The sequence below is a fragment of the Mytilus galloprovincialis genome, chromosome 12 (genome assembly GCF_965363235.1).
Source record: "Mytilus galloprovincialis chromosome 12, xbMytGall1.hap1.1, whole genome shotgun sequence".
Lineage (NCBI taxonomy): Eukaryota > Metazoa > Mollusca > Bivalvia > Mytilida > Mytilidae > Mytilus > Mytilus galloprovincialis.
In genome coordinates this window covers 65,824,816-65,838,763 of record NC_134849.1, presented here as the reverse complement: position 1 = coordinate 65,838,763, position 13,948 = coordinate 65,824,816, and the positions used below count along the sequence as shown (strand labels likewise).

Genomic DNA, 13,948 nt, shown 5'->3' with positions numbered 1-13,948 from the left:
GCAAAATCTTCAAACATTTGCTAAATTCCTATTTTCAGACGAGAAAAAATCCATTCCAGAGGGTAAAAAATTTAACGAATTTTCAAACCGTTGTTAGGCATAATTTCAATTTCTATGTTGTTTCTAAGCATCTTTATAGTAAACTACACCAAAGGGAATATTCATTAGTAACTTAAAATGGTTTCTAAAACAAACAATATTATTTGGAATTAATCTTATTTCAACTGAAAACGCAATTAATAATATGTAATAATTTTGGTATTTGAAGGAAACCGTTGCCAAGCAATCGTCCTTTCACAGAAGCACTGACAATCATTGTTATTTCAGGCTTCTTGAAATTGATATCAATTATATAAATAGATTTGTAGAGGGCGCCAACATGGCTCTTATCATACCCTACCCTTTAATCAAAATCATGTCGTATTTCTGCACCCTTAAATAAACTAAACTAATCTGCATATTTTACTTATTATGCGTTAATTTCTTAAAAATAGTAATTTCAATGAAGGTCGTTTAGTTTGCACTTCTGTGTTGACTTGAGTTATCATTGATATGTTCATAATTGTAAATTAACTGTTAACAAAACTTTGAATCTTTGAACTACTAAAGCTTTTCTTCCTCTGGAATAGATTATCTTAGCTGTATTTGGCAAAACTTTTAGGACATTTTGATCCTCAATGCTCTTCAACATTGTACTCTAAACATTTTGTGATTCGAGCGTCACTGGTGAGTCTTTTTTAGACGAACCGCGTGTCTGGCGTAAATATACAATTTTTATCCTGGTATATATATGATGAGTTTATTGACTTACAACTTATATTCAAACCAGTTATTTACAATGTATTTGCTGATTCGAAAAGATGTGAGGCAATCGTTCTAGAACATTGCTTAACCAAACCATGACCACCTGAACCATACTAGAACAAAATCACTGTACTAAACATAAAATGCTCCTCCATATGACGACGATACTACCCATAATATGTTCAACTGTTGCTGAGTGAGTAAAATAAGTTGCATGCATGGCTTATTATTTAGTGATCGTATAAATTGCTGTTACATACGGACATTAAGCTATTAACTTCAAGACATATTTAAGTAACAGAAGTGACGTTTGAAAAGGAAGCATCAGTAAAACAGCATGAATTAGAGATAATGTTAACCTTTGTATATCGTCAATCTGTTTAGAAAATCAATATTCTTTTGATTAAAAACTGGGATTTTTTTTGGAAGAAAGCGGAACCATGTTTCAACATCATATTAGAATGTGTGTACATAAGGCCTAAGGACAAAAACTAACCTATGAATTTGTTGAAAATTAATATTTGTGTAATTTCAAAATTTCAAAAATAGATGGATGTCTTAGGTTTCATGGACTATTGCTTTACTTATTTTTCACCAAAACGCGAAATCTCATTCTTATTATCTTATATACCGAGGAATATCAAATACTAGTAAACAAAAGTTACGATATACAAGTTTGAACTCAAGTTTATCATAAAATATAAGAAATAAGAAAAACCCTTAAATCATTCAATAAAAAAACATGTATCTGCACAACAAATTCATATAATTAAAAGAATCTGACCAAATGGGAAAGTGAGAAAATACCGTGTTATTGAACGTTTAATTTTGCGGAAATTTATGACAAAACTCGGCACTTAATTTTGAAGATAAGCATTTAGTATTCATATATATATATATATATCTGTATATACAAAGGCATTACAGTTTTAAGTTCTAATATCGATTTTTGAATTTTGGGGTGAAGAAAACACTTAGCCTATTTGCCTTAAATCCATGGTTTTGATACGAAAAAAAACTGTAAATATCAGAACAATTTGTTAATTATTTACCTTGGTACAGTGCATACGATTTCTTTAAATATGCAAAATAAATGGCCTTGTAGCGTTTCTTTTGATAACGAAATTGCACCGTGCGATTTTAATGGTGAAAGTCACGCCACTTTAAGACCATGGAAATTTGAAAATTACTAATTATTTTGTAAATAAAAAGTAAAAGGTAACGTCTCTCATTTAAGAAAAACAAACTTATAACTAATTGATCATCTATGGTACCAACTGGATAAACGTGCACACTAGCTTGAACCCCCGCCGAAGACCCTTGATCAGCTCAAACTAATGTTGCAAAAGGCTTAACAAGCAATTCCATGCAACAACATTAGAAAATATTTAGAATCCTTGCCGAGGAGAAGCGTAGCAGTCTTAGCTGCGAGAGATAATCATACACGGTACTAATTTTAATGGCACCAGAAATAACTCTAAATGTGATGACTTTTATTATAATCTCAAAGAATTCTCAACCAAACACGTTTTTATTGAACATTTTTATTGGTAAAGGTAACATTTCAATCTAAAATACATGCATTAAGATTCTAAAAAAAATCCATTTGCGTTTCTTTATATGCAAAGTATTTTTATTCCAACGTATGCGTGACACATTTGTAATGTTTTTTTTTTACTTTAGATATTACAATTACTGTATCTCTAGCGTTTCAAAGTATATGAAAACAGCATTGTTTTAATTGCCAATTTATGCAGGTCAATTTCAGATAAAACATGTATATATAATAGTTTTATTAAAAATATTAAATGCACAATTTTACGATATGGATACGGGTTTTCACTGAATGATTTCTCGATGTGAATCCTGACTCAGTGGCCAGTTTTTATTTTACCAGATGTTCTAAATGAGTGTTATGCATTCTGAAACTAGACCAGTTTGCGGTTGCTAGCTTTGATCCAGCCAGAAACAAAATTTCAATATTTAAACAATTTATTTTTGGCTGTATTGCAAGAAAACGTTTTTGTCTACTTATTTTCAACAATCAAAAGAAACGGCCGGGACCAAATTTCCAGCTTAGATCATTCTCTTGCTGGACAACCTTTCCTGTCGAGAAATTTTAAACCCACCAAATTATTCATCTTAATCATTTTAGGTCTTCTATAAAATTAAAAAAAAAAGACAACATGAGAAACAGTAAATAATCAGGATACTGTTGATGATTGAACCTAAGTTGAAATGTTTTAAGGTGTTGACAATTAACTAGGGATAACCAAATTCAATATGTGTGTTTATTCAAATATCAATACCTTCCAGAGGTCAACAAAGTAAATATCCGTGTAAAGTAACCTAAGTTAAGAAAAGTTATCACCTATGTGAGGTGTCCAGAGGTAAACAAATTCAATCCCTGTAGGATGACCATCGATGTAAGATGACCATTGTTGACAAATTTCAATACAAAATAGTTAGGTAATAGAGCAGAGATTACCAGAACTTATATTTGCGTAAGATTGCTAGGGGTAACCAAAAGTAACATCTGTGTAAGTTGAGCAGAGGTATACAATCCATGTACGATTACTAGTGTTCGTTCTGCACAGTGATTAGCTTTCTTTATTGTGTTGTGTGTACAGTTGCGCGTATTGCTTATCGTTGATTTTCGTTTGTTACCAAGACATTGTCAGGTTTTATTTTTTACAGTAGTTACCTAATATGTTTAAGCCTAACTTTAATCCTTATGTTAAACCGATTAAGAACTTGTATTTGATAGAGAGCCTTGAATTTAACTGAGGCCATCATCTATTTAAGTTGACCAGAGACATTTACAATCTAAAGATGAATGACATGGTTATAGGTATCATATGTCTTGTTTTTGATAGGTGGTTGGAGATCTATATTATCATCTGTTTGTTTTTAAGGTAGATGTAATGAATTCATTAGATTAACTATAATTCTCTCTTAAATGACAACTAACATGTTCCTATGCAAACTATCAAGATAAGTATAATGCTTTATTCCAGCGATTATAATATTATTAACTACATTTACATACTAGATAGTATGAATGACATTGGTGTAAAAAATTAAAACCACATATATACATAGTATAACCAAAAAATGCATAAAAACTGTCTAAATCCGTCTAAGGCCAACTTTTCCTATGGGAGTTGAAAACTTAGTTTCTAATAATTTCAAAATTTATTGACGGACAATTTTAAAAAGGTTTTGTTGTTATTCATGTCAGTATCGAGGACAACATGCTTGGTTGACAACACAGTTTTACAACAAAAGAGCTGATTAAAGCTTTCATTTTTTTTTTTTTTTTACTTTTTTTGCAGACGGCAATACATGTATGTACCACGTCAGGAATATGACATTGGTTTCCATTTGTTTATGGTGTTTTAGCGTTTGATTTTGGCATTATGGTTTCCAATATTTTTGTCATTTTACTTTTTCAATACTGAACGTATGTTGATTCATTTATTTTCGTTGATTGCTGAAAACTTACATATTCGTTGATATTTCATTTCGTTTTTTTGCCAATCTTTGTTTAGAAAGCTTATTGATAAAATGTTTTTCGTTGAACATTTAAATTTTAAATTCACATGTACCCGCGAAACCCACGAAAATTTGTATCCAACGAATTATTATAAATCCACAGCATCTATTTAGCAAAATTGTTAGCAGCGCTTACATACGAAGTAGTATATATTTGTAACTGCATACGACATTCCGGGACTTGTATTTCCTTTCATGGTTACCTTAATAGAGGATTGCTGTTCACAAAGAAGCTATTAAACCAACCAAGAGTACAAAGTGGTGAAGTCGAAGTCATCGTTTTGTATATTTTACGAACACCTTCGCCAGTTGGTTAATCTTTTTGTTCATATTGTTGTACCAAAATCCCGTCCCCTTTTTCCCGAATGTGACCTACCGAATCAGAATAATCACCGTGTTTGTACTAACATGACCAACATGACCGAAGTCACATGTGGAGCAGGATTTGCTTATCCTTCCAATGCACCTGATATAACCCATGTTTTGGTAGGGTTCGTGTCAGTCAGTCTTTTGTATTCTATGTTGTGTTTTATGAAATGCTATTTGTCTGTTTGTCTTTTTCTTTTCTTTTTTTTTTTTGCCTTGATGGTGTCGGGTTTTTTTTCGACTAATGATTTCGAATGTCCATTTAGTATTTTTCGTCACGCAAGTACTCGCAAAACTACTTGTGTTTGTACTAGTCGACAAGTCAGTGTTCTGTAACTAATATTTCAGTGCCTTTAAGAACAAAACAAAGAACACTATCAAAGAACTCTTCTATCATGTTTGTAGTCAAACAAATAGGAATAGTTGATTTAACCATTTGTTTAAGTACAAAACATGTTTGGATTTTTCAGATAAATAATGTGCTTTTGATGGTCCTTTTGATTAGGTTGACAGTTAAGACTTTTCTACTATTCATACTTCACTTCCAAACAATCTCATCAGATAAAAGCTTTCCTATTTAATTAAATGGTCGTTTGATCAATCTGATTACAAATTTTTTTGCTGCAACTTTAATATTTTATTCTCAAATGAGAAAGGAAAATATGCTTGATATACTTACTGGAGTTGTGATGCGATGATTAAAATTGTCAATTTTCTCCTTGACAACATTGATGAACCTTTCGGCAATATAGTTTGTTTGATAGTTTTTAGTACTCTAATGGGCACTAAGTATGTCCCCATCTGATATCAGAATTGTTTGTGTACAGTAACCAACCACATTGTATTGCCAAATTCAGTGGAGATTCTTAAATTGATAAATCCAACATCACTTACGGTTATCTTGTTGATTTTCATGTATTCTCTAAAACATACTGCCGAAATTTACCCAAATGATATTAACTTAAATATATCAAATATTAACAGCAATAACTGTCATTTCCTAGATTAAGACGTTTCGGACAAACTCTACACAAAAAAAAATTACAACAAAAGGATTGATTTTTCAATCCCTATTGGTAATTTTAGTTTTTGGACAGTGATGTTCCTTTGACAACATCTTTCGGTGCTTATGGTAGAAAAATCAATAAAACAAAAAATTCGGGAAAGTTTCCCGAATTTTTCATTCTACAAATGAACTCAAAATCGTGAACTTTTTTTCAGATCTACTTCCGTTTCCGGTCTTGTTTGCATGACACTTTGAATAAAATGTATATTTATCAACATATCAACAAATATAGGAAGGAACTCAACACCCAATCATTTTTAACAATTGTTTGATATGAAAAAAACGTTACCTGGATAACAGCGTTTCTTTGTTTACATTGAATATGACGTCATAACTTATATAACGTCACAACTAGATCCCTAACAACAGAACCAATATCGGAAACGTTACGGTATTTCCGTTTCTTTTCTCAACATGTTTGAATAAAAAAAAATTAATACAGACTTCGTCCCCATTCACAGGTAATGCCTGCCTCATATTATATCTCATCTGGATAGTTATATCCGTCTGTAGATCTGTTTGTATTTTAATGAGGGTTATTTATTACTGCTAAATTATTAAGGCAGGGGATTGGTTACCACAAATTACTAAAAAATCATTTATAAATTCTTCCAGAAAAAAAGGATTGGTTTGCAAGTAAGGCTGTACCTGTAAAAAAACTTATTTCAAACAGAATATTACATCCTAAATTTTATGGTGAAGTAATTTTTTAAATAAATTTATTCTAAGAGGTTACCACTATAATTGTAATCATATCTATGAATATTTGTTTGTTTAGTATAAATAATGATTTTGCCATAGGTAAATCAAAACTATATTAATAGAATTACATTTTCACGGTACTGCAATTTGTTGATACCTAATTTTTGGCATTGCAAAGGGTCATGTTTTTCTTTAATTGTAAATGACGTCTGGTTGATATTTTAGTCTTTGATACATTATGCTTTTATTAGTGTGTGTTGGATTTGAACCGCGAGTACAAATGTAATTTCAAATCTGAATATTGTGTCATTCTGTTGTTATATACATACTCTGCCACGTCCTGTCTGTGTTTTTTGTTAGATCGGTAATACAAAAAAGACTGTTTTAGGTCTGTGCTTTCTTTATAATCAAATGCATAAATAGTGTATTATTTAGAATACTTTCATAGCTTTCGAGAAGTTTTTGGAAAACTAATTTAATTTTTTCTCGAAAGAATCCCTTTTCTCTGGCTGTTTCGAAAATCAACACATTTTTGAGAACGCAAATATTAATGCCAAAAATAGTGCTAGGCATGCTTCAGTTGTCTTGTCTGTCGTTTTATTGAGAATTATCAAGTACAGATATCATGTATCTTTCAATAAAGCAACAAAATATTACCCTCTTGAAAAAATTTTGACTAAGCAATAATCCATCAGGCATCAGTGAGATAGACAGCTTCTGTGTCTCTTGTTTATATTATTCATTTTCATGCTTATGTAAGTTTTTAAATGACCAACTTGTATTTGCATATTCGAAACGATGTGTTTTTATTTTACAGAATTAAGTGAATTTAGTCTAAAACTATCATTTTAATGAGAAAAGCATCTGAAAAGCTAAATTGTTTTCTGTCATGTTAAGTCTACCGTCAATTTCTGTACATAACCACTGCGATAAATTCAGTACTGTTCAAAAACTATTCAGTAGCTTTTCAGACAATTTAGTATGATGTTGATAAATGAAGATAGTGAACAATCTAAGCATATCTTATTTGACTGCAACAAATTTGTGAGAAGTGTGAAGAAGACTTAAAATAGACGGAAAGACTGAAAACAGTAAAATAATGTTTTGTTTCTTTTTTAGCTTTTCAGATAAAATGACTGTTTAAAGGGGCACTAGCTACGAGATATATAAAAAATGAAAAGTATGATTTATTTTTATTCAATCATTAATGAAAGTGAAATAGTGGAAAGAATAATTTGCTTTTATTAGCTAACATGGTTCAATTTGTTCAAATTAAGCTTATAAACATTGAAAATTAATTATTCACTTGCGACCTCATTAAATCCGTAATCATGTGAACTCCAATTTAAACCCGTAGAAAGAGATATGATAACGCATGCATTGTCCATGTACGGGTATTTAAAGGAAAAGAATGTCAACATTGAAATTGAAACAAAGGTAAATAATTTGTTTAACTGATTCGATCCACACAAAATTATTCTTTTAAAGTTAAAAACGACGATAAACATTAATTTTTTTTATCCATAATACAAAATTTAATAGACCTATAAAAATCCAGCCGCACGAGTTGCTTCATCTATCTTTTATCTTTGTTTATGTTTACATCACGTATATGGTCATAGAAGGGCAACTCGAAAATTAATTAGATGGCGTCTTAGCTAAAATTCAAACGAAACGAAGCTAAATCTAATTGAGACCATGTCCTGAAAATTGTTTATGTTATACTTTTGATAGTTTGGAAAAATGTTTTACATTGCTATTGTTAAATATGAGAATTTGAGTCAAATAGGTAAACATGAATTTGGCAGCTAGTGCTCCTTCAAGATCAATATTTGTTTGCTAGTGATAGTTGTCCAGTTTATTGTTTATGTCAATATACTTAAACAAATGTTGTATCCCTTTTTATCAAAAATTATCGTATGATCTTATGTGTTGGACTTGTTATTTTTACTGCAATTAAGGGTTTACTATTTTAATTTTTTATAGCCCTGTGTTTAGCGTATGTAAAGAAACTAATGCAATATCAGGATTCATTTTAGTTCAGTTTCCCCGTTTTATGGTAATCAAGTACTGAAACCTATTTGCTTGATGAATATTGTTTAATGATTGAACGCCCCTCGCTGAATTTATTTCGCAAAACTTTGAAGTCTTTTCTTTGCTTTTTTTCATTATTACAGGCGTATATTTAACACAAATATATGATATATTTAAGCATAGCGGTTAAAAATAATGTCATGTATTCACTTGTTGATTAAATGAATAACAAACACAATAACACAGTTTTTTTTATTTAACATCTCATTGAAAGCAACGAACTTAAGCTGTTAATAATGTTGGTATCTATTTTTCAGCAGAAATCGTTAGAAATGTACAAGAAATTGACAGAGAAATCAGTTCTGGAAATGAAAGGAAAGCGATGGCTTTGAGCACGATTAATACTGTTTGCCATTTGGAAGATTTCTTATCACCTGCTCCGGCATCGGTAGCAATTCTGGGACAGCTGATGGCAATTGCTACAACTACAGATTTTAGCCTTGCTAAAAATGAGCCAAAGGACGGTTTCAAATACGTCAAATATCAAGATTCTTTTCGAGCTTGTTTAGTTCAAATTAGTACATCTGGCTGTGATGCATTTACCAATGCTCATACAAATATGGATAAAATACGATTATACACCATGCAATTCCAAGGAAACGTCAAGGATCTAGTTAAAATTATGTTAAAAGGAAGTCCAGAAGACAAAACCAACATAGCTCCAATATTTCTACACGAAATTAGAAAACAAGCAAACCAGTGTCTAGAGCTTGCGAAAAGTACTCAATCAGATTTCACTAATTTGACGGAGTTACTTGAAGAAGTGTCACTTGCTGCTACATCTGCGAAAGGGTTACATGAGAAACAGCTATCGGAAACAGTACAACAGAGTAAGATTCTAAAATATCATCAAACGTTAGCTGAACACCAACAAGCTGAGATACTGAGAGAGAAAGACGAACTTATTGCGAAGGTATCAGAAGCAAAAGCTGCGCTTGAAAAAAGTGAAAATGAAATGCCCGGTCCATTAAAAATGATGTTATTAAATGTCTGGGATCAAGGTGTGAAGTGTGTTTCGACTTGTATAAATATTTTAGCCATAGGTAGACTTACAAATCCTGTTGGCGTGACAGCTATTCTTGTTAAAGGAGTTGCAGATCTTGCGTCTAGACATTCTGGTGAAGGCAATCAGAAAGAAGACGACACGAAAGCTCTAACAGCAGCCCTTAAGTATGTCTCTGAGCTCTACATATTAAATAAATATCTACAGGAAAAGATTGCAGCGCAATCCTCTGAAGAATCAACAGAAGATGCGTCTACAAAAAATAGAAAGGAAGTCCAACAAATTATTGAAACTGGCGAACAAACACTAGGGAACGGTGACATTGAATGGATTCACAAAAGACTTGAAACCATTGTGAATGAATTGACGAGTTCAGAATACGTAGGCAACAAAAATGTCCAGGCTACGTTGACTTTATGTAATCGGATTATTGCAGTTTGTTTACGTACGAAAAAACTTGCTGGTTCCGACGACATGCAGTGGAAATGCCTGTTAAATGAGATTGATTCGATTCTTAAAGAAACTGAAACCTTGAAAATATTGTCTGATCAGTTCTTTTCCCCTGGGTCTGTATCGCGTCTTAAAAATAGGGTTGATACCTCAAACGATAAGAAAGGACTGACTCAACAAGTTACTGACAGCGTGATGTACAAAATCGAAAATAAGAAACAAGAATTGGAATACATGAGAAAAAAACAAGAAGCCGTCAAAGAAAAGGCAAAGGAAATTGAACAAACGCAATCGAAGATACTTGAAGATCTCCTAAAGACAGATCTTCAAAAGATAAATTTTGAGGAAATAATCGAAACCCTATCAAAGGGAATGCGTGCATTGGGCGAAATAGATGAACAATGGCGCATGTTGGTATTGTTTTTCAGTGTAATTACAAATCGTATAGACATTTGCTTACATCAGCAAACAGACACTTTTAAAGAAATTTCGCAAACAACAGGACATCGAATAAATACTGGTAACAAAGAAATTATTTTGGAAATTGCAGCTTCCATAAACGCAGTGGCTTATTCTGTTGGCCTCGTTGCAGAAACATACACAGATATTTCTGCTAAACATTTGGTACACACTACAGCTGGTCTGGTCAAAATGATTGCACTTCACCCAGAAAGAGATGAAGAGGAGCTAAACCTCAGACGAAAAGAACTTAATGAAAATTGCGTAATAGCACAACAACGAATTTGTGAATTAGCCGCAGAACGTAGAGAAATGGCATTGAAACACGTTCATGAACAGTTTGAGAAGATTAAACTTTTGGAATCAAAAATGCCAGCAGTTGCAGAAGAACGGAAGAAGAAAATTAGTGACGATGTAGCAAAAAGTGTTGCAATGATGTGTATTGATGATGTGGACGAAAACGATTACATATGATTCATAAATTGGCTTTTACCTATAAACATTTAGACTTTAATTGGAAAAGACGTTACTTTCACAGGAAGATTTTTTGTATTGTATAAATGTAAATACATATTTTATCTGCGTGACATCTTATCCGTTTATATTTAAAAGAAACTAAGAGTGCATTGCTTTCAAACTAAAATTTTGTAAACGTTGTGTAGCGTTTGTTGTTTCATCAGTGTGTACTGACCCTGTTTGAACTTTCAATAATGTATGCACATGTTGTTGGTAAACATAATTTTTACAAACGCAAAAACAAATACATCGTTTAATCAGGGTGAAGTTAGAAACAAATGTAGCGTTTGTTCTAACAAACTTTGAACGACAAACTGTAGACCCATTTTTAGCGAGTGCGTAGTTTACTGTTAACTTTGAAAATGTATGTTAGAAACAAATAATGAAAACATGTGTGCGCTTAGCTGTTTGCATCGTTTTTGTTAGAAAGAAATGCACCTTTGATGTATCATCTGAATTGCCAACACGAATGTTATTCATTGTCTTCAAACCTTATAATGAATATTTGATTGAATACTTGATAGAGGAAATATGTATGATTAGTGTCCTTGTATATATTTTTCTCAATATTGTTGATAAAACTTTCTCGAATAAAAAAAAGTACAATAACTAGCATTTGCAAGACTCTTATCAATTGTTGGGCTATGCTAATGTTTAACATAGAATGACTGTCAGCTTATTTGGACTTAAGGTAGCACAATATATTTTGTTTTCACACCCAATCAGACAACTTCAAGCTCATAAGTTCTTTAAGTTCACCCTTTTTTAAATTCTATAAATGAGGTACCAAAAGAAAGAAGAAAGATTCATCTTTCAAATTGTGATAATTTCATTATGCATAATTATTACATTAATTGATATGTAATTAGTACCTATATTGTGATGTTTTCACTAGAATGATTTAAGCTTCTTTGTTATTCATAGCATCCCAATATATTATAAAGATTCTTGTACACTACAGCTTCACCTCCCAAACGTGTCTCAGATTTCCAAAAACATCAATAGATCAAATTTTATACCAAATTAAATTTAGTGATCTCTTATGAATTGATGTTGCAAACTTCATTGAAGATTTATGAGAGAATGAAATACAATAGGAAAAATCTGAGACACATAAATATGTAATTAGTGTAAAAATCCTTACAACATAAAAGTAGAAAATGTTTGATTAGATGTAAAATTTTATCTATACATTCTATCTAAAATCTGAGACACTCTTTGGTGGATAATGGCTATAAGAACAACATATAATAAAATTAACCCTTAAGGGGTATCCATGAAGAAGCTAATTTCAATTGAAAGTGGAAATTTGTAGTAGAATTTTGTAGTTACAGTTAGCATTATAATTGATTACCTAATTGTTGAATACTACTAACATTGCATTGATTTGAAGGAGTAATCTGTAAGCTATCCATAAATACCACTTTTATAAATTTTTAAGCATTATAAAGAAAGTTACAGCATTTTATAACCGGGGAATTTGAGGTATACAATCTTTGTATTGTGCTACCATAAGAACAAAAACGATGATAAACATTTATTATTCATCTATAATATAAAATTAATGAGACCTAGAAAAATCCAACAACACGAGTTTGCTTAATCTTTTTATATCTATATTTATGTTTAAATCGCTTATATGGTCATCGGGTGACTTTAGAGGTCAACTCGATGGTTAATTAGATGGCGTATAGATTAAAATACACACAAAACGAAGCTACGTATTTTTATACTAGTGCCCTATTTATTGTTTATAATTGACTTTAATATTTTGGATAAATGTTTTTCATTGTTATAAATCAAAAATGTGAATTTGATTAAAATTAGTTAACATGAATTTGACGGCTAGTGCCCCTTTAAGCTCACAATCTGCCTTTGAAAGAAGCATGCATTTTTGTTAGGGCACTTTTTTCTGTTGAACTAATAGGAGAAACATATGTTATATCGAAACAAAAAAGAACTAAATTACAGAAATCATCTTAATTTTACAATTGTTTAGTTTTAGTACAGCTTTTAAATATAACCGATAAGTTAAAAAAAAGATATTTCAATTTTAATGCAAAGAAATTGCACTTTTGCACCAAAGGGAGATCATTTTGAGGTTTTTCAATAATTTAAACATTTTAAAAGTCATCTTGGGCTAAAACTAATCGATGTTTTGGTTCATTTTTTCTACCATATCATAATGTAACAATTAATCTTGTAATACATAAAATCAATTATGAGAAAAAAATGTTCAAAATTTTTCTGAATTGTGTGTACGCCTCGAGCCTCTTCTGTGAAGGTCGGAAATTAGACCATTTTCATAGAAAACAATTGAATTGTGAATGAATGTTTTTATTTCTAACGCAATATTGACAAACACGATACCTTGTCATAAGAATATCTTGGTATCCATGTTAAGTATATCATTAAACCTGTTGTTTTATTGTAGGTTTTAATAATAGTAATGTTTTTATTGTTATATGTTTTATTAGATTACTGAACCATTTTGATTAATAAAATTAATTACTGTCAATCATGTATACATGTAATAATAAGAAAAAAGTGAACAAGAGTATTCTATTTAAAAACAAATTAGTGGTATTTGTATATTTGATATATTTTACATGTTTTAGCAAATTTTAAAACAAGTTTTAAGAATCTTAGCATCTGTGTATTTAAGTTATTGGCTTTTTGACATTAATTGAATATTGGTAAATACTTTTGATATCAAGATATTTGCATTGTTAGTATCTTATCTGACTGAATGTCCTATGCCATAAATTAAATCATTACATATCTTTACCTCCATTTAATCCACATATAAATGCATTTTTTTATATTAGGCTTTTATATTTTATTTCCCTCATATGAACTATGTGTGTATACATCTGCAGTAAATAAATATAAGTAGATAAAAATCGATGCAACAGTATTTCACAGACAAACAG

The 13,948-nt window shown here is 31.0% G+C and overlaps 1 long non-coding RNA gene across 1 annotated transcript in view; it reads left to right on the top strand.

Annotated features, from left to right (window-relative positions):
• The window catches only part of LOC143054584 (uncharacterized), a 33,043-nt gene extending 19,362 nt beyond the window's left edge, over nucleotides 1-13,681 (top strand). Inside the window, exons 2-3 of the long non-coding RNA XR_012971743.1 lie at nucleotides 7,613-7,673; nucleotides 8,848-13,681. This is a non-coding gene — a long non-coding RNA (uncharacterized LOC143054584). The remainder of the gene's footprint in view (nucleotides 1-7,612; nucleotides 7,674-8,847) is intronic.
• The last annotated feature ends 267 nt before the right edge of the window (nucleotides 13,682-13,948 follow it).